This window comes from Zophobas morio, unplaced genomic scaffold, assembly GCF_036711695.1.
Source record: "Zophobas morio isolate AGI-343-1 ecotype UQ-CSIRO unplaced genomic scaffold, CSIRO_AGI_Zmor_V1 ptg000094l, whole genome shotgun sequence".
In the NCBI taxonomy this organism is placed as follows: Eukaryota; Metazoa; Arthropoda; class Insecta; order Coleoptera; family Tenebrionidae; genus Zophobas; species Zophobas morio.
The window spans coordinates 24,382-46,847 of record NW_026972199.1 but is presented as its reverse complement, the minus strand read 5'-3'; the positions used below and the strand labels follow the sequence as shown (position 1 = coordinate 46,847).

At 35.1% G+C, this 22,466-nt stretch overlaps 1 long non-coding RNA gene across 1 annotated transcript; it reads right to left on the bottom strand.

Annotated features, from left to right (window-relative positions):
• Nucleotides 1-13,114: 13,114 nt before the first annotated feature.
• Nucleotides 13,115-14,880, bottom strand: LOC135144338 (uncharacterized). The gene is made up of 4 exons (XR_010283095.1): nt 14,686-14,880; nt 14,532-14,600; nt 14,367-14,444; nt 13,115-14,310 (listed from the first exon to the last, which is right to left on the bottom strand). It is a non-coding gene; the product is annotated as an uncharacterized LOC135144338 (long non-coding RNA).
• Between the last annotated feature and the right edge of the window lie 7,586 nt (nt 14,881-22,466).

The following is a 22,466-nucleotide window of genomic DNA, read 5'->3' as shown; positions in this document are numbered from 1 at the left end:
ATTATACAGGTTCTTTTTAGTTGAGGATTGTGTAAAATTTTAATGAGCTATAGCCCTTGTGAAATATAAAAGCAACATGAGCGTAAATAGGGTTTGTAATTTCCTGTTCAAGAAAGCTGTGGCGCTATGTATAAGCCACTCGAATTAGTATATTGATTTTAACTAATCTATATGCTATTTAATTAAAAGATACTCGTTCAACTCCTAACTACTTACAAATACATTATAAAATTAATACTATTTATAAACAGTTCTTTGACTAAACGCAATTATTTACAGTAAAGTGGTATACTAAGCTTTTTCTAGTAAGTTATATGGAATTTGACCAACAATTTTACTAAAGAATCTTTTACAGTTATTTTAGATCTCGAATTAGAGATTTTAACTCTGAAAAAATAGAACAATATGCTAATAAAGATGATTACTGGCAGTTAGTTGGAGAAAAAAAGTAAAAAAAAGTAAAAAGTAAAGAAGTACAGAGCCGTCGTCTATCTGTTCGACTGAAACAACTAACTATAACAGAACGATGGAAGATTAAATTTTTTAAATCTACTGAAAAATTCGAAAGTTCTCGTCTATCCCCTTGAAATCGCATCAGAAGACTAATACCCTATAAAAGCAGATAAAAAAAAACAAAAAGAAAAAAAATTCCCCCTGTTGTTGTTAAGGAGAAAGAATTATCATCAAAATTAAGTGGGAACTTTTAAAAATTAATTTAAGCAGAGCGACAAAGATGTCCCGTGAAATTAATTCATGGTCTTTTTCCAAAAGTGACTATCGAAATATCCGAAAATTTTTAGTGGCATAAAATGAGTATTATACTGAGCAAGATACGTGTCTTAAAGTAGTGATAAGAGAATCAAGGACAGATTTAGATGAAAGCATTATCTTTGAATACCCTAAAAATCAATTATTTAACCCGATTGAAGTGGTGAAAATGAAAAAAGGGCACAACGTATAAAAATACTTTTTGTTTAAGTTAAGCTACCTAAATACAAAAAAATATACAAGTTACTGCAGTCTGTAGAATAAGGTAAGTGTTAAATCTTTACCACAAAAGAACTTTATTAAATAAGACTTTTGCTGTCAGTTATAACATAGCCACACTCAATAAACTGTTGCGTTAGACGTTGTGAAGAACACTTCTCACACGAAAGACTTCAGCCAACAATTAATCCGATAGTATGTGCAAACTGTAAAGAAACACTATACTGCAAACTACAGAGGCTGTGTGTATTTTTATTGAAAACGACAAAAACCATAATTGCAAAATACAAAGGTTAGTTTGAAAAGTAAAACTGCAAGCCCTGAAAATAATATAAATATAATTAAAAAGAAAGCCCGTAAATAAAAAAGCAGACAGGCCCGCACTCTTAGTCATATGCGCAGGTTACTAGTAATTCTGAAAAATATAACGACCATCCCAATTGAACTAAATAATTTCGTTATGACATTTGCCGCGCAGTTGGCTGAATAAAAATGAAATTTTGACAGCTGATTCCCATTTGCAAAAAATGAACTCTTGGAAAATATTTACACATACGACTCTAATAGAATATGTGACAAAACAAGAGATAGTTGTGAGTTCCTAAATGAAAAGGATAAGAAATTACTGCACATATCGCAACGATAAAAACAACAGAAAAGGAGGAGGAATGGCCCTTTCGAGAAAGAAGTGCATTCCTCACACTAAGCTGAATATAACTTTGAAGATGCTCATCGAAGCTGTTGGATATCTATATACACCGTTGCCCACGGAAAAACACTGCAAACTGCAGTATATAAGTCCCCTGATAGGATTTAACTTGAACATCACTTGATAAGTTTTATCTGAAATACTGCCTCGGCTATGGCAGCAGGAGATTTTAATTCAACACATCCCGCTTGGTTTAGCAAAAAGGTAATTCCCAATGGTTGTTTCATAGGGAAGTATGCGTTTACGTGGCTGTAGTTGGGTCCTCGAAGCATACACATTATTTAATTAGATACTCATCTAAAGTATTAAAATATCAGTACAAAAGAATATACCTTTGACTACAATTTACTAGCTACTATCAGATCATAGCTCGGTGGTTTTAGAATTGTTGTTACCGTTTCGATGCAATTAAAACGACCATCCGGAATGCATTGAGGTTATTACTAAAGAATTATAAATAAAAAGAGTTTAGATAAATGTATAATAAACTAAAAGAATTAGACAAAAAGCATCCTTAAGCTGGTGAACGCTACGGCTCGCTAAGGCAAACTGAAAAAAATATAGTACCTATAACACCTTATTTTAATAAATGTTCCTTTTACTATAAAAGTGTTGATTGCGAAAAGGCGAAGTCAAAAAAGAAAAAATTATAGAACTCTTTATTCGCAAGATAAAAAATACCTTTTTTTCATTAAATTGATTCTTTCTAAAACACTGGGGGGCTTTTATAATTCTACTTGGGAGGAGGAATATAACTCTGACAACAACTATAAAATTTTGACCTCTTGTTAAATCTTAAATGAATAAAGAATATTCTTTGCCATCTTTACTGCTTGGGGACCATATGATATCTGGGAATAAAGGAAAAGAAATTGCAATTGCTAAATATCAAGCAGGATTGTACAAACCTATACTCACAGAAAACGGAAATGACTTAGAAATTTTAATTTTATTGTAAGCAACAATTTTATTAGCTAGATTGCTTGAATTGAATAGAGGAGTGCCCCAGGACTCCTTGCTGTTCCTCTACTTTTTACATTTATATGGCAGGCCTTCCAGCCAACAAAGCCCCGAGCATTCACTTTTTGCCGATGATGCGGTCTTATCTTCCCCTTTAAAATCTCCATTACTTTGCGCATGCCTTAACACTTTAGTCAACAAGATCTGAGTGATTCGTTAGCTGGAAACCAAAAATTAACGTAAAAAAGACCAAGTGCCTGATAAACTTAAAACGGAAAAGAACGCCTGAACTATTTATTGGTGCTACATGGGCTGCGCTTCTTTGGTTCGGAGGTATTATGAACCTCAAACTACCTATGCTTCCCCTTCATGGGGTTTGCTCATTAAACTCATCGGGCAACTTAAAAAGTTTCAAAATAAGCTGTTGCGAATATTCGCTAATGCCCTGTTGCATATTACAATATGCTCAAACCTCACAGGGTTTAGACCCTGCACCTAAAAAGAGTGCCTTAAAGCGCTGCCCATGTCAGGGTTGTTGAACACACCTGTCTCTTAACGAGATCTTTAGTAAATATGAAACAGAGGGCTGCACTAAGAATCGTAGACCACGACACGTTCTCGGGTATATAACTAGTGCTGTTAGGTTAATAGCAACTTAAAAGCTACTCTGAAAGGGTAACTTAAGATGAAGCAGTAAAGACGATATATATGTTGGCTGCATATTGTTAATGAGAAAAATAAATAAATAAATTCGGCCTTTAGGTAGCACTAAAAAGATTTGATAATTTATGGCTTGTTGTGGTTGAAAACTACGTGCCGTAAAGCTTTTAAAATTAATGGTTTTTGTGTAAGTGCAAATGGTAGTTGATATTTTCAAAACTATTATGTCATAAACCTGAGGTAGCGGCAAGGGGATGTAATTACTTTGTTGTGTTTTCGTGTAATATTTCATAAAGGATAGTTCTGTTCTGTTGCAAAAGGCCTTATATCTTTTTAAATGATTTGTAAAGTTGTTTAAGTGTAACATTTTCTAGTGTTTTGTTTGAAACTGAAAGTTATTTAGCTGTTCAAGAAGTTCGTTTTTTTCTCTTTTATGCTGAGATGTTATCAATATTTGTTTGTAGAAAAATTTTGTTTTTCATAATTCGATAATTCTTTTTCAATTTGTATTTTCAGTCTTACTTATATATAAGTTCTGTATCTTCTTTTTTATCGTTGTTTGTTTCTGGCGTAAATATTTAGTTGGTGCGGTATCCCTATTTTTCTTCCAATCCGTGTGTCACTAACAATGCTCATATAAGCTATCCATAGTAAAGTCATTGGGTATAAAGTTAGATAATTATTACGCACAAGCCTACATTGCGTTCGGTGGACGCCTAAAGATAGCTGAACTCTGGGTGAGCGTGGGAACTCGTCTTGTATATATATAGAAACTTAATTATTAATAGGTAGCTTTACTAGTTGCTCAAGGGTGTTTATTTTATTCCATTATTAATGGCAGTGATGTTGCATAACCACTACCTTTGGTGCTGGTCTACCCGAGAGTGTTACTTTAAAGTGACAATAAATGCTCAGTTTATGGACATCTCCACGTTGTTCTGTGGAGACTAACTTAAAGCAAAATTGGTGAATTAGAATTCATCAGGAACTTAGCTTTTGTAGGTTATAGGTTACTAGCATACAGGTCAGCGAATTGAAAAGGAGCAAAACTAATTGCAGTCTTCCTTATAGTTATTGGTTTCGCTTGTCGGCTGTAATTAGTTGTATCCGAAAGCTTTAAGTTGTTAGCCCCAGTTAAAAACTGATTGCCTAAGAAAGGTTTTAAACTATGACAATAAAGCCAAGGCCGCTATAGTCTGGGTAGTGTAACAAAGATAGCATGCGACTAAACTCCTAAATTCACATCAATTTACCTATTAAGATACTTTTTATAATAAAGCATTTTAATCTCCTCCCTTGATAAAAATTTAGTTTAAAATTATTAAATTTATTAAATTACTAGATTTTCCCCAGGGGTTTATATTAAAATAATACTTACTAAGTAAATAACATTATTGTATTAGTACGATATCTAATTAATCGAGTCATTTTCGCACCATGAAAGGTTAAAATCCTATCGATTGTTTATAGTCCCTCTAATCCTTTGCAGTAGATTTAGCTTCTCTAATTCGAGAACACCAATTAATACCTAAAGAGGCAGTCGCCCACTTGTAAAATTTAAATTATATCTTAGCATATGTGTTCTTCGGGTATGTTGTGTTTATTGTCAACATATAACATATCTATATATATTCGTGGTTTGCTGGAAGGAATAAATTGAGAGTTCTGGAACACTTTTATAAAAATTAGTTTTTAAAAATTATTTTTCCTATTGGTTGTAAATGTCAAGTTGCATTATACCACACGTGATTTTTAGTGTGCATAGGCCATGTGCCTACTTTCTGTCTCACATACTTTAGTATAAATAATTGTTCCTGAAAATATAAATATAAATATCTTTGTTCTGCAAGACAATATATTGAGTGTTTACTTCGACCTCTTCTTGCGGTTTAGTTGGCTTTCTCAACTTAGCCGAATGGAATTATCATGTAAGCTAAGCCACTAGGGTTGTTTAAATTAAAATATAGAATTAAGGTTAAGGAGAAGTTGGTCCAGTATTTAAAGTCAAAAGGGATAAATATATTAAAATTGGATGTGTACGCAACTAAATATTATTTTTAACAATCTTAATTTCATTATGCTAGTATTGAACAGATGGCAGTTTTTTGTGTAGATCTCTGTTCACAACTTCATAAATGGACGCCCTATAGTGGAGTGCGATTAATCCGTTAAAAGGGTACACTTCAACACATAACACATGCATTATAAAACGAAGAGCATTTAGGGTATACTTAATTTAATCAGTCGAACAATTTCTAAGTTCAGTATCGCCGTGGAGAGGAGAGAGGGCAACATCTACGTGAGGAAAGCATTAAACAAATAACAGCGTTAATTAACTGTGACCATACTGTAGGCCTCCATACGATAATATTTGAAAAGCGTGTCTGCTTGTACAACGGCCTTCTGTTGCAGTCCTGAGGAATCTCCTTTAGCTGACTGGGCAGGTACTTCCTCATAGCAATGCACTGCCTAGTTATGCTGCGTTAACTCTCAGTTGTTTCTTTACTTTTTGTTCTCATGATTTCCGTTTTTATTTTATATTAAGTCTTGAGTTTGCCTTATTTATTATTATTAAGTTTTTAAGTTTTTGTTCCGATAATTTCGTTTAGTTTTACGCTTTTCTTCATAGAACGTTATAATCTTTACTTAGGATATAGTACCTTCTACCTTACTTTTTTTATTTAAGTGTATACGTTAAGCAAAATAATAAATCTGCCTTAGCTACAGCATTGAAGTAGCGCTATATTTAATAATGTTAAACTACGCGCCCCCAAGGACAAAAATTAACGTATAATAAACCCATTAATAAAGCCTACAAATTACAAATAAGTTTTTATTAAGTAAAATCAATAAATTTTACTGGAATAGCGATTTCTTTCCATTGTTAGTTATAATGTTATTTTTTAAATTTTATTGACAGAGGTTTGGTTAATGTATGCTTATTTTTTTTCTGTTAAGGTAGATAGTCTAATTTTCAGAGGCCAAACTACTTTTTAAACAAACTAAAGAAGCACACCAGATCTTAATTAAAAAAGGGATTACGACTTTTTATATTATTTTTTTTTAGCACTGGCACACTACGGGTGGTTCTTCAGAGCTTAAGCCGCTTAATCTGAATCCCCCCTCCCGCCTCTTCTACAAGGGTTGAGTTTAAGTGCCCACCAGTGTACGCTCTTTAGAGAACTATAATGACTGCCCCGAAGGACTTAAAAAGTGGAACTTCCTGCCATTCCGCTAAGTGTGGTGGAAAACTGCTAAAAATCACCACTGGGGGAGGCGGTCTTAGGCACAAGACCCGAGGCCACCTGGAGACACAGGCCCACACCACTGCCAGTCAGGCCTCCCCGACAATGAGCCTGGCTTTATATGTATACAAAAATAAACTTAATAGAGCCCAATAGTTGGTGAAGATTATAAAGTGGTGTGTACCTTTCAGCTCATCCTCTGATTGAATCTCGAAAATCTACGCCGAAATTTTATTTTTGCAACAGAAATTGTTATTACTCTCTGCTTGGGTGAAAGTTCGTTTAACTTTGGGGTAGCACACGAAGCTCTTTTAGATGTGACCTGTGCACCTCTACATTTTACTACGGATTTGATATAAATACTTAACTTATATACACATATTACTCATATTAAGCTGTTTAATTGTGCTCTTGGGCGCCTGAAAACCTTTTGAGAGCTCGCGTATTCGAGGTTAACTTGTCGAGCACCAGGGAATGCCACTTGTAAATAAATAAATAAACTACAGTTACTATACGTTCTCATAATGCCGCCCTTTTTAAATAAACTTTGTGTTTTTAAAAGGGAATCTATCTACTGAAGAAGAGCTGCAAACCTTAATTGCTGCCTTATTAGCTGTCAACGAAGAATTCAGAAGGGAGTTAGATTTAATGAAAGTCCAACTTAATGAGCGCTTAAAAACTACTCGACAAAATTTAAAATCTAAGAGATAGACGGAGCTATGGCGACTAATAAGATCAATAGAATTGTTAACTGACTTTACAGATTCTAGCTCAGCCAGAGGCTTTTGAAATACCAGCAACAAGTGAGAACTATAAGTCAACCGAAAACGAAACTCTACTTGGTATAAAAATAATAGTAGTAGTTGTGGTAAGACTAAAATTTTTAATTATAATATAACCACGAGAAAAACCACATTATTAGTAATAATAATAACCTATGTAGTAAACATAAAAATCTTAGTAGTAATCATGAGAGTAATAAAAATCATTATAGCTTATGAGAATAGTAAGATTAATAAAATCAACGGAGACTTGGAAAAGCCTTTAAAGGTTTCACAGCACACCATAGACGTTGAGATGGGCAGTGCTTTTTGCGCTACTCCTAAAGCAAAAGTACGGCCAATTGTATGGGATCTCAAAGAGAAGATTCCTCCGGGTACTCTCTGCGAAAAAGTGACCTCAGTCAACTTTTGAAGATTAAGAGCGTGCAGATCCTATGATCAAGGGTTACCCGACCTTAAAATAAAGATATTTCCTACCACACCTATTGATTACAGCTCTATAACAGCTTTCATGCGAACTCAGGAGTTTTTCAATACTTTTCCTATCAACTATCTGAGGGAAAGTTAAAATCTTTTTTTCGTGGGATTACTGTGGGCACGCCCTTTCAACTGTTTAGGTAGATTTTTTTCGAGTCACACCCCTTTAAGTGGTGCAAATGCATACTGAGGAACCTTAGCAAACGTAAGAAGCGTTCGTTGCCACCAATTTTGATACATACCCAGAAGTGAGAGACAAAAGGTCCTGGAGTTGAAGACTATCTCTCGTCTTTAAATTTGTGTGGAGAAGCTTCGGAAGAGTAAACTCTTTGGCTAATGCCTTCGTTGTGGGATATTTGGGCACACCGCAAGCTTTTGCATCACAGCCCCTCGAAGCGTTATATGTGGTGAGCGCCACTTGACAGCAACCTTATGCGCGAAAGCACGAGATGGTCTGCTAGTTGTGCTAATTGCGGTGGATCGCACACTGCTAATTATCAAGGCTGCTTATACTACCCACGGAAGGCAACCATCCACCCAAAAAGTCTACTATGTCGGTGCCCACTACAGACAATATATCGTTACCCCGAGGATCTCTTACGCGCCCCGTTTGAAGACAAACCTCACTAAGACTCGCCGACCTATTTCGTTAGTTTTCAAAGCTATTGTCATGCCCCCATTTCGAAAGCTGATCAGGGACGGTAATAACCACATTTGGCCTATGGCAGCTGTTAGCGATTCTAACGACAAATTATCCAGCATTTTGAAAGTGAAAAAAAAATAGGAATTTGTTTGCAACGGTTTATAGACCGAAGACGCGCTGCTACATTTAACCCCTATTTTGGAATGCGAATGGTGTTTAGAGTAAGAAGCACGAGCTTCAGGAGCTGCTACAACCTGAAAGAATTGGTGCGTGCGCAATCAACGAGACGCACCTCCTTCCTAACGTCGCATATAACCTGAGCAACATCGTTACGTATAGCCAGGACCGGATCGATGCACGCAGGGCATTGCTTTCTTGGTAAAATGGAGCATTCAACATAATTCGATATCTCTGCCAGTTCTACAAAGTGTCGAGGCAATGTGAATTTTTCTATGTATGGCCGACCAGAGAGCCGTGTCTGTGATCGCTGTCTACAAATCCCTTGGAAGCTATTACCGCCCTCCGATATGGACGCCATCTTTGTTAGTGACACTTCTGTTGCTTTGTGCCGGAATCTTAATTACAAGCACTCGTTGTGGAACAGCTGAGGCGATAATTCTAGTGGCTGCATCCTTGAGGCCTGCTGACCATGAGCTGTGCATACTAGGCCCCCAGCAACCAATAGACACTTGGCGCCTACTGGCACAATGGACGTACTGGATATTGCCCCTACTATAAGATATCCATATCACAACGGCAATTGAAGTGCTCAACGAGTTGTTCTCCGACCATGAAAAGGAATCACAAAAGTCTATCACCGTCTGTTTGTCAACTGAGACAAATATGCTGAATTATTGAAAACCACGCTTCCGCCGTGCCCCGTTACTACCATCATCGTCCGCCCTGCTGGATGATGCCATTTGAAAGCGCACTGAATGTGACTCACTATGTATAACCCCGATCGCCTGTTTGACTAACTGAAGACATTTGCTAGCGTCGACGCTTTACCCGAACGGTTATGTAATAACAGAGCGCCGAAGACAAACTTGCGCTTATCCGACTGCACAGATGCATAAGAAAGAAACTAATGGCTTATTTTAATTATAAATAGGAGGTCAAACTGAATAATATATCAAAATCAGGCAGCAGCAGACACTGAGACTTGCACCCCTTCCCTTTGTGAAGGAAATATAGTGGCTGAGAGTGATGGAAACAAAGCTATGCTTTTCGCTAATCTCCTTGCTACCTCAAGCGTGTCATCTGCTCACTTAACTGTCAATGAGGCACTCCCCTAGCTGAGCTTACCCCTTCCCGATGTTCACGAGCCACCTGAACTAATTAATGTTGACGAGTTTCAAGCGATTGTCGAAGCTAACTAAGAAAAAAGTGCCTGGTCCCGATGGCATCACTAGTGGAACGCTGGAGGAAAAACTATTATGGGGATGCATTATCTGTACCTCCTGATAAAATCTGCGATGGTACTTGGCGTCTTTCCGGTAGGTTGGAATAGCGACCGTTGTGATGGTGCTGAAGTCACCAAAACCGGAATCAGCAACTAGCAAGTACTGACCCATCAAACTCCTGTCAGCGGTCGGCAAAGTGGGTGAGACCGTTTTATTACGCCGTCTTAAAGATGTCGTCGACGCTCGGGACTCCTCACTGGAGTGTTAGTTTGGATTTCGGCAAGGGCACCTAACGACCCAGCAGCTCCTTTGCTTAACTGTGTGAACCACTAACGCTTTTAACTTTAAGAAGTCAACGGGTGCTGTCTTATTTCGTCGTTAGGAAGGCAATTGCTCAAGTTTGACCTGAAAGTTCTGCTGCACAAGCTGCGCTCGCTATCCGTTCCTCATGGCCTTTAAACTTGCTAAAGTCATAACTAAACGGTCGCGCCTTCAGCGTGCGCGTGGAAGATACACAGTTGCAGCTGCGATTTCTGATAGCAGGGGCCCCTCAGAAATCACCTCTCCCGTCCCTTTTACTTAAAATGATATGAGCGACGTGCCCTTGCCCTTAATTCCACACACACGAACCGTCCTCTATGCCGCTATTATGACCGTTGCTCTTTGTAAGCCTCCCGCTTTGCAACGCAACCATCTACAGCGCTATCTTGTCGCCCTGGCGGACTGGTGCCGTATTTAGAAAGTTTCAATAAATTCGATGAAGAGCAAAGAGTTTTTAATTACAAAGAAACGCGTCCCTTTGTTGGCTTGAAGATTACGTGGGTTCTTACAACAAATTTTCCTGGCAGCCACACGTGGACTATGTAGAGGGGAGGGTCAAGGCAGCAACTAAGGCGCTTTACCCTTTACTATACGGCAAGAGCAAGTTTTCTCTGCGAGTCAAACTTAAATTGTTCATGTTTTACATCCAGCCGATAATGGCATAAACGTCTGTTGCTTGCACCTTGGCTTTACTTCAATAGCGTGTGCAAAATCATGTTTTTCACCGGGATTTTGAGCTGAATCCTTTGGAGACGTTTTTAACACATTGCCAACGCCCTTTACGAAAGGCTAGCCACACACACTAACCTCCTGCTCGTAAGCGAACTCAATTACAAGTCATGGGACGGTCCACGTGACGTGGTAATCGCTAGTTTTTTTTGTTCGTTACTGTCAAGAAAAAAAATGACACCTTATCGTGAAAGCTGTTTTTTCCTTATTGAGAACTTGAGCATTCAAAGTTTTTCAACTCGATCGAACACCAGGAACTGTCATTTGTAAAAAAAAAAATTAATGAACTAAGTCAACCCCTTTTAATTTTTTCTTTATTTTGCTCTTTTACTATTGGACACGGTTTAATTTTTTTTTTTTATATCCTCGCTTATGCTAGCAGTCCTAATTTTTCGCTTTGCTGTTGTGGGCTTGTTAATGGGATTGCGTTACCGATAATAAAGTAGAATAAATACATATTTATGTGTCTTAAGTCGCATTTTGGCTTATTTGTTTTATATTATAACAAAACTTTGTTAGAATGGCAAGTTTAATAAATTACCTTTTATCACAGTTATTTAAAGGTAAGATTAAATTTTAAGGATTTAATTAATCTAATAATAAGGCTTATCTTTCGTTCAGGGAATTGAATTCTCACGTATTTTACTGGCGTTATGGAATTATATGGGTTAATTGTTACTACTGTAAAACTTATGGCTCCCTGTTACTCTACGGACTTATTTAATTATGCACTGGCATGCTAGTCGCCATGAGCTTCAAGCAAGAATGGGGTTATAATCTAACTAAAAACTTTGCACAAGAGTTGAGGTTAAAGACAACTAAAAGTTTAGATTAACAGCGAAGTAGAGACACCACTAATTTAAAGCTGTGCGCAGGTGAGAATAAAATTGAAAACCAAAGAGCATGGCATGGAGTGGGACAAAGAGAAGGACTAAGCGAAAAGTGTTTATAGAGAAGGTAACAGAATTAGGCCTTCTTGGTCTTAAGAAATAAAGAATAAAGCAATAACCACTCTTACTTGGCGAAATATATTCTTATTTTATCACTAGCATTCCACCGTTTCGATCTATAAAGGGATCTTGTGCCCCTTAATCTGTATTCTCTTACTCGAGAAGGCATGGGACCACAAGCCCACCAGTTTACGGTTTCGAAAGGAGTTACAACGACTGTCCCGAAACTGGAAAAAAGGGGAAATACCGGACTCAAACGCCCACCGTTTCCCCTAATACGGCGGAGGAAGTCACAGGTACCAGAGACCAGACAGCAAAAGGCCAGCTAGGCCTCCTCGACTGCTCGAAGGGCAGTTGCGTTGCCTACCTGGTATATATAAGCGATCGCCCCAGATTAACCTCCGCGAAGAACGCACTACAGTTGCTCGGAGGCCTTAGCAAAAAGTTATTTGTACTTCTAAATTAAAGCACATATAACAAACATTATTTTGAAACCCTTCCTTGAAAGTATATATTTAAAATAGGAAAAAATCTCTTTGAGATCTAATGAATAGTATTTATGAGTTAACTTTTTTATATGCGCTCTCCAAAATATTGCTATCTTATCGCGGTTCTACTTTGTGTTCTAATAGTTACTTGCTATATTTCTTCTAAAATATCCTTGTTAGTAAGACAAGCAACAGCCTTGGAGACACATCTAATAAGTTTGGTCGTATAACTATGTGTATAATCTAAAATTTCAACTTGTTTATCATAACCAATCGCTCAACCCCTTTTTTATAGTTTAAATAACTTTTCCGGCAACTTTTTATTTCAGAGCTGATGAAAACAGAGTATTTACCCGATATAAACACAACTGGTCTCTGCATCCTGTAATTGTCCATACGTATTATAAAATTCTGTTCATTACCGTCAAAACACTATCACGGCCCGTTTTGGCCTTGGGTAAATTTATTATATCCATGGATAAGCTATCAAGCGGTAGTTAAGGTTCTGCTTTATTACATTCATCGGTTTCCGCTTTGCATGTGATTTATTAGCAATTTTTTGGCATAAATGTAGTTAGTGAGTGCATGTAATTTGGCGAGGACTAAGTTGTAAAGTAATGTATATAAGCTATAGCCAGTGGCGCGATTCGAGAGATCTTTTTCTTCTCTCGCGTAGTTGCGGAGTGGCCGCTTCTTGCGTAGAGAGCGTCACTGGGCTAGTGAAATTAACACATTACAATATAGTTTTTAGTACTGAAAAATCTTTATTATGCTTCAGTCACTAGAGCAGAAAGTGTCAGTGCACTAAAATAACATACGTTACAACCTCATCTACTCCGCTTCTTTTGATTGGCCGCCATATCGTTGAAGTAAAGATCACACATTTTACTGTTAAAGGCACTAGTCTAATCTTCATTGGATTTCACTTGTTCCACATATACTTTCGCTTCTAAAATGTTTAAACCCTTCCCACAAGCAGACCTCTGTACATCTCCCCAGATCACTTTTATATTCTCTAAGTAACCTGTTTAAAGGCTCCAGTAATACAGCGTGGTTCGGTTTGTAATACTCCTATAGTTCAACATCTGCAACAAACCGCATATTTTTTTTTGTTTTTTAGGGTAGTGTAACTAAAGGCTTGTAGCCTTTCCGCACACATCCAAGAGCCTTTCTTACTTATCCTATATTTATACTATTTTACAGAGATCTTTAAAAAAAATACATTCCATAAGTCTTAGTTTTACGTTAAAGTTCCCATACCTGGAAATAAAAGCGCAAAGCCTTAAATGACCCATCATCAGATTAGGCAGTCATCCATTTAAACATGTGTCTCTGAGGGCAGCTGTTACGAATTCCATGCCCTCTGGTATTCAAATAGAGCATTTCATAATCAGAAGGTAATATAATACAGTCCATTGCACCCTACACCGTCCGGCATTGGAAAGCATAATATGATTTACTCTTTTTCTCTAACCCCGCTGATAAAGATCTTAAGCATTATCTAAATATAAAGCTGTTGCTGTTCCTCGCTTTTATATTAAGTTTTTCAGTCGAAAATGTATAATGCTTAACAATACCTTGTCGATTTGGGCCTGGAAAATCATCGCACAATTGCATTTATGCTTTTGGTTTAAATTGTTTATCCTCTTCGCAAGCGTTTTTCATTTCGGGTTTTGAGTTCTCCATGATTCCGCTCGTACTCCTTCGTTAATTCTGGTAACCTACCTGTAAAAGCTTGTCATACTTCCCTTGAAATACCCTACGCTTTAACTTGTCTTTAAAAAACATAACTATTCCATGCAAGACGAATACTACCACCCTTAATTTTACTCAAAAAGGGGCAAGTTTCATTTCTGACTTCTTATGGGGAATCTAGTTTAATCTAAGGATACGCTCTGCTTATTTTCTGAACTTGCTTTTTTCTAGATCCTCACCTTGTAAACTGCTCAACTATATCTGTACATCAAAATCACCTTAATGGATCAAGGTCAAACGAGGAAATAATACATGACCTCTCTTTAAAGTTTGCTGAAGATAATTAAGCTCTCGTATTTACTTCTTCCTGATAATACATCAATACCACTAAGAAACTGAAGCACACAAAATTAAAACATACTTTTTCTCGGGTTAGTTTTAGATACTTCATTTCTAGCTTATTTTTTAATTAAGTAACTGACCTTAATTCTTTTTTTTCGAGCTGCTTCGAGAAAGGTTATTAATCGTAGTTAATCTTACAGACTTGAAAACTTGATGAAATAATATATTTTACACACATTATATTATAAATAAATATAATATAGGGTTAAAACTAAAAAGAGCTATAATACTTACTTTTTTGTTCCCAAGCCGCCTGAGTAGCACACCATCCTTTGTATCTTCAAATTAGAGTTGTGTCCTCAGCCGGTCAATCCAAAACTATATATAACATATGAAAGAAAGTATTTTATATATATTTGTATATAATACAGTAGTAATAAAACTTTTATTAAACTAAACAATAATACTATTAATAAATAATATAGTGATTTTATGTTTAAACTTAAATAGAGTTATTCTTAAATTTTTTGTGTGTTGCTTCTAGACAAAAGTTCTGCGTCTCCCACTAAACGTAAAATTAAGTTAAACTTCGACGCACAGACAGTAAAATTACGACACACGAAATGGGGTCTAGCTAGACCCCCTGAAATTGTTACCCATACGTAAGAATTAAGCATTTAAAAAACTATAATAAAAAATTCAATTAATTATAATATTCATTATAATTAATCTAAATATATACAAACTATTAAATTTTGCATAATAACATATAGTTCCAGGAAAAGGTTTTAAGCATACAAAATAAGTACACTACACGCACTTTCAGTCGTGCATTTCTGTTTATTTGTTTGATGTTAATTGCTCTATAACAATTTTTTTTCTGTTTCATGCCTAACTTTATTAAAAATATTTAAGACCATTCATTCGATCTATGACTTAACCATTCTGTTTTGACTATAAGACACAGTTTATAAGCATTTAGACTTGCAAAAAAAAATCAATGAGGTAAAAGAATATTTTACCATAGACATCGGTGACCAATGGATTTTTTTTGTGTTGAATATCCATTGACAAGTTCATAGGTACCATCAACAGCACCTGTAGTTTTGTTGCCAAGCAAGGTGATGTCTGGTTCATGACTAATCTCCACGAGTCACTTTGCCCGGAAGATAAAAAAAGCTTTTCATTTAAGACTAATACAATACTATTCTGTTCTTTTGAAAAGCGAACTTGCTTAAACGTATTTTCTTTCAGTTTGGAACAAACGCGTTATTTCTGTAGTTTACTGAAAGGTGTCTGACTCCTTTTCCACAATTCATAACCAAGTTGCGTACTGGCAAAGAATTTATCGATGGTAATACCACAACTTTGCTGGAAATACTGTACTATATTTAATCTTACCCTTAGTCCCTAATATTCCTCGGTGCATTTCCTTGTGTACCTGAAGCAAAAGTACTTATGTAACATGTAATATATATTAGCTTAGCTAAAATAAAGTTTACCCAATTAGTTCTGCATGTTTGATGTATATATACTCTAAAAAGGGCTTTTTCTCGAAAGAGCACAAGTTGTTTATCAAAACAAACATAGATGTACCCTTGGGACTCAAGATTCCTTACAATTTCAAATTAACTTCCAAATACCTTTCTTATTGGAAATAGTTTATTTGTTTTTTCAGCTCCTCTCGTATTTTTAAGTTCTCAGTCGCATAACTGTGATGATTATGTAGCTGTCTCTTGACATAATAGTAGGTACAATAAAACGACTAAAAGCCATTATCTTGAGACCAAGGTATGTTAAAAGCTTTAAGAACAATGCAATGCTTTAAATGCAAGAAGTACAATATAAGCCTTGATTTCGATAGCATCAATAAGTATAATTTCTAGATTTACTCAAAATTTTCTTATTCTATCTATTATAAAAAAAGAACAACTTTTATTAATGTCTCCGTTACAATTATGTCAACAATGTAAGGACTAAAAAACAAAAAAAAAACATCTGCACGCTATTGAACTATGTTTGTAATTTTCAAAGCAGTTTTCCAGTTATAGACTTTTGGTAATTTTGCTAGTTTTATTGTTATCTTAGACAATTTAGTTCCATCTTTTACATTATACGATGGGATACTTTTGAGTATAGCTACTTGGTTCTGCAAGATACGATGACGCCCAATAATCTACCCTAAATCGGAAACCGTAGAAAAACGCAGGACTAACCATTATGATAGGCGTATTAAGTAAAATCACGAATAAAAATGACCCCTTACTTAGAAGAAAAACAGTGCTAATCCCCAGAAGTGTAGGAATCATGAATTAGGGTGTTAGCCGGAGCTTTCAAGGCTTACAAGGCCATGACCAGACATTTAGCTAATAATTCGCTTACTCATTATGCAAAAAGTGCAATAAAATTAGAAGTTTTAACATTTAAATTTAATGGTCTAACTCACTCCCTTTAAGGCCTCTTTTAAACTTACCTTCACAGTTGAATATAGTTTCCTTGCTGGAAAAAGGAGTGGCAAGGGTGCATGTTTACTTGGGCAGAGTTTCAGTGATATGAATTTGGTGATGCTAAACTATTCCGCACAACAATCCTAGAAAATAATCCGAGAGTTTAAATCATAAAGGTAATTCGGCTATAGTAGGAACAAGAGTGTTAGTTAATGAGTTTCCTTTTGCTTAAGTAAAATCTTTATTTCTGGATGAATTCTCTTTGCTTCTCGATAAAGTATTAGATTTAGTAGAACTTTCTTTCTAGTAATTGCTTTTACCATTTTATATAGCTACGGATTCAGTCTTGACTGCAGGCTCCTCTTTCATCTTTTGATCAACAATAACCACATCATCTTCTTTGACTACTAACATTGGTACATACTTTTCTTTAACATCACTTGTAACCAATTTATTAATTTTATAAACGAATCATCGGTTTTAAGTAAAAACTGTCAATGCACTGATCATCTACAGCACACCATTAAAAAATTAAAAAAATAAATGCTAACTTAGTAAACACGTTAATAACAGAGCTGCTTTAAATTTTAGAGCCGTTTCGCCTTATTTAATATATCTATTATTTATCAATCATTATAAAAATGGATACGACTAGGTTTTAAAGCGAGACCTGTAGGTGTTAAATATTTTAGCATCATGTTAGAGGTAGCCTGTAAACTTACAGGCGCGGAGTGCTGTAATAGTTCAAATTTCCCTTTCTGTGCATCATTTTTGTAAATAATGAGTTTTAACAATGTTGAGTACAGTATCTACAAATATTTCCAGTGTTCACATGTTCTCTGTAATATTTTTTTTGGGGAGGATTATTAAGCATGAGCAATTGTTCCACAAACATAATGCTTTTCCAATGGCGGAGTAAGCAATTACTTGGACAGTTAATTATATTAGCCATCCTTTGTTGAAAAGAAAGATATGTACTTACAGATAATAAAGGGCAGCATAAAGAAAACTAAAGAAAACAGATTGACATAAATTTAAATGAGCAAACTTTATTTAACCGCTTACCATAGGTATAATACCATAATATAAGGTACAGTTTTCAATAGGGTGGTTTTATAATTATTACAATTTAAAATAATCGAACCGAAATTAACGGAATTAGTAATTAAGAAAATGTTGCTGTACCCCACATGGCGCTTTTATACCGGGGACAATGGTTCGCTCTATATTGTAGTATTTTTCGTTGCCCTTTTCATTTAGTAGTCAGCGTTTACAATGCGGGACGGTGGCGCCGTTCATACATCACGAAGATCATCAATGTTTATTAAAGGTTGTCAGTTGGAAGTTTTAAAGTACGCCACGGAGGTGGGTGGGCTAACAATTATTAAATCAGTGTGGGATCATTACATGTTGATACGCGTGAAAAATTGATAGCAGTTGGCATGTGAAAATTAAGTAGGATAGCAAGTCTAGAATACCTGAAGTCCTCGTGTTATATATTGTATGGACTTAATTAAAACTAAAACACCAGTTTATATCGTTTAGCCATAGTTCTAAATTTTTTTCATTGGAATAAGGGTTTTCACAGTCACATGTTAGGAGCAAGGCTTTTTCCGCAAATAATGGTTGATAGCTGAGAGATCGAAGATGAGGCCCTCAACGCAGAAATGGGGAATATTTTAATTAATTAGAGCGGTTACACTGCCGTCCCCTCGTGTTACTGTGGTCTTTCCTGCATGGTAGGTGTTTGGTGAGTTAAACTAATTCCCCTTCTTAATGTTTATTTCAAATTTTATTTTTTACTTATACCATCAGCTTTGCAAAAAAAAATATATATATTTAATTTTATATTGTAGAAGATGGAAGGGAGCCATTGACGCTGATTCAGTTTATCGAATAGATCTGTTGCAGATTTCGCAATTTGGTTACTAATAGGCTCATATAGTGAGATAACTTATTTTATTATAATTTCAGCTAGGGTGACTTGCTTAATATAATTTTTTTTTAATGGAACAGGTTCCTTGAGTTTAGTTTACTCATCTTTAGCTTGCAGATTTCACCATAGGCGTAGGTAGCGTTTTTTTTAACATCTGTTGTAAGCTCTGTAATTATGATCTTGTTTAGCATTTTACACGTCAAAATCCGAGAAGAAAAGCTTCAAAACTGAAGTCTGAAGCAATTATAATTCTCCCTTTTTTTTTAAGCAAAAACTAAAAGAAATCCTGTTATTTGTAATTAGAAACGAGTACCTCATCTTAGGGTACTTTAAATTTGACCAGGGATAGGAACCTACGATTTTTATAACAATTTCGCATTCTTATGGCTTCTGTAAAGTGAAATTTTTAATCTTCTAGTTCAGATTTTTAAAAAATCTTTAAATATTAGCTTTTTTTTTCTTTCTTAGAGTATTGTTGATAGGAGAGAAGGTGGTAATTCAACCATAAGGTAGATTAAATCAGAAATATTCTTTTGAGTACCTTTTGGAATAATTCGCCCGAGTTTTAGTGCAAGAAGTATATGTTGGTCTTACATTTAGTTGGTGCAAAGATGTAGAGACACTATGAACCCATTCGTTAGTTTTGTGTCAAGCAGTACAAAGATAAGGTTATTTTTTGATCAAAAGTTATGAATATTTTAATATTTGGAAAAGTATCTTCGTGAAGCTATCGCTGTTAAGTAAGTTAGGTCTGCCAATACACAGTTATTTTTCTCAATACAATGGTTCACCCTACATTAATCACGTCACATTTTCTTTGTTTCGCGCTTGTGGTGTACTTTCAACCAGTGGTTAAAAACTGTGGGTAAGCCTATATCCTGTATTTTGTTTCGTACAAATGATGAAGCAAGCAATAAAAAATGTTCTTCCTTCCGTGGGTTCGCACCACAAGGAGATGTGTGACTTGTATTCTCTCAACAGTACCTTCAAGGTAAGAAAAGAATACAATACTAAAGAAGCGTCTAGCAATTATTGGATTAATTGCAATATTTTGCAAAGTGAATTATCTAAAATAACTTAACTTAATGAGAAAGAAAGATATTTAAACTCAGATTTTAATGCAGGAATGGGAAGAAACCCTAATAAATATGCGGTTCAGCGAGTATTTTTTAAACATGAGTAAGCCGAATTCGCGGATTATTAAGAGTTCGAATTATAACTAGGGATTGTCATATAGGCAAATTTGTAGGGTGAAATATGTATGCAAATGTCCTTTTACTTAGAATGTAACTAAAATGGGCTGGTAAGATTTTTTTGTTTTTAACCCGCAATTTTTTCTCTAGGTAAAATTTTAGGTTTTAAGTGTATGAAGGGATCATATCAGGGAAATTTTTAAAAATATATTCCTTAAATGGACAAATATAAGTTTAGACTTGATCAGATATACACTCTTGATGAGTAAGACGTAACGACAGTTATGGGACCGTTTCAAATTAGGCCTAGTCTTAGGCAACGGATCGGGCTAGAAAACCATTTTTTGTATCGTGAACCATAAAGTCACTACTCATTGACAATCATGAATCCCGCGCCTCTGTTGTACCCAGAATCCACTAAACTATGTAAGAAAATGAAGTTACACTTTTATGGTCGCCCTCCCTAAACATACATACGCACAAGCCATAAAACTTCAGCCTCTGGTTGCTTTTCATTTAGGTAAATTAGTTACTATTAAAAACATCGGAGAATTGACAAAGTTATCGTTTTCTGGCGTTTACCATAAGTAATACTATTAATGGATTTAAGAAGCCTGGACTGTGGATTATAAACAGACTTGTTTTATTAAAAGTAAACTTTGTATAAGCACAATCCGATATGATGAATATACGCAGTCAAAGATGATTCCAATAACCTCCCTTAGCCAAGTACCTCAATTTATTGATATTTAACATGAAAATAAACGTCTTTAAGGACCATTCCTCACCTTAATTAATCAGTCACATTAACTGCGTCGAGTGATAGTCTAGACAGTAACGATTCTACGAAAAAGAGATTCTTAGAAACATTTCGACCCTACTTAAAAACTAATGAACCAAAAAAAGTTTCAAGGCAATTCAAAATTTACCTATCGACACCAGAGTTGATGGGAAAAAAGCTTTTGGAAATGGAGAAATTAAGAAAAACATCACTGCAAAGGAATAGTGTACGTAAGGAAGAAAAACTAAAAGGCAACTATGTTTCTGATTATATAATCAGTTATATACAATTCTATTTAATAAATTTTTTAATCAATTTCCTAGCTTTTAGTTTATGGTTTAAGCTACCGCCCGACATGGTCGAATCTACCCCACCAGTGGGGCAGTTTCAAAAGTATGTCAAACATGTTTGCAAGCAGAAGAATCACGATTTTAGTCAAAATGTTTTACAGTTTAACTTGTTAGATAAAGTCAATTTATTTATTCTGTGTGAATATAAACAAAAAAAAATTGGATTTATAAAAGATTTTTAAACATAAAAGTAAATAAGGGCTGCATCATCTACTCTTTTCCCTAATAGTATATGAGAACAAATTTAGAAAAAGGGGAAGAAAGCAAGACGCAGGGCGAAGGTATTTTTTTTTAATCTGCCAGTTTCTCTAGATTTATAATCTTTTATAAAAAAAAATCACTAACTATTTTCTGTATTTGCATTAAATAGTAAAAATTGTGGTTAGTCATTGTGTTGTTTAAAAGTAGTTTTTTTTTATTACTACTTTTTGGGGTATTTTTATTAGACATATAATTGAAGTTGAGAGGTTTAACTTTTTTTATAGTGAATCTTTAGATCCTGAAATGGTTATTAATAATATATTATCGTATTAGCGTAATGACGTTATTATTTCTTAGGATGTGAGACATTATGTATTTTCTAAAGTTATTGTTATTAAACTTAGTGCCACCTTCACTAAAGTTAAAATTATTGGTTATCGTTGTTATTGTTAAAACTACTATGATTAATACTGGTAGTGGTTTTATTATCAAATTTTTGGTTCTGTAAGCGATGTAAAGAAAATTTTTTTTTTGGTTTACTATTACCTTAGTTACAGTTGTTTTTTACCTTTCTTAAAATTTATTATTACTAATATTAATGCATTAATAAATTTATTAAGAGTTGCTGAGCAGAATATGAGATATTAGCTTTGTTTTAGTTTAATTTGACTTTTTGGTCTCTTAACACGTCGCCCGCATAGTCACGGAACTAACTCACAGATACACCTCCAAATAGAGAATCCGTACCATTCTTAATTAGTACCAACCTTCAATGAAAACGTTTCAGAATTACATTTCATCTATTAATTATCAAAGTATATAAAAATATTTTTGCCGTAACCTTCGTTATTTTCAAACAGCTGGAAAAAACGAAATTCGTTTATTGATTAAGCAGTTTTATGAAAGAAAAAAAGTCGTTTAAGCCCGGCAAGTGGCTTGTTCTGAATGCCCAAACGAGGCAGTTACTCAGTAAACAAAAATAATCACCAAATTGTAGTTCATGATAGTAAAATGAAGTTGCGTGAGCTAGCTGACAGCACAAAGATATTAATGGAACGTGTAAGCTTTATTTTACCCGAATATCTAGTCATGAGAAAACTAATATGGTATCGCGTGTTGCTCCCAGAGGACGAAAATCCCAACTTGTTTATGATAAAACCCTTGAAA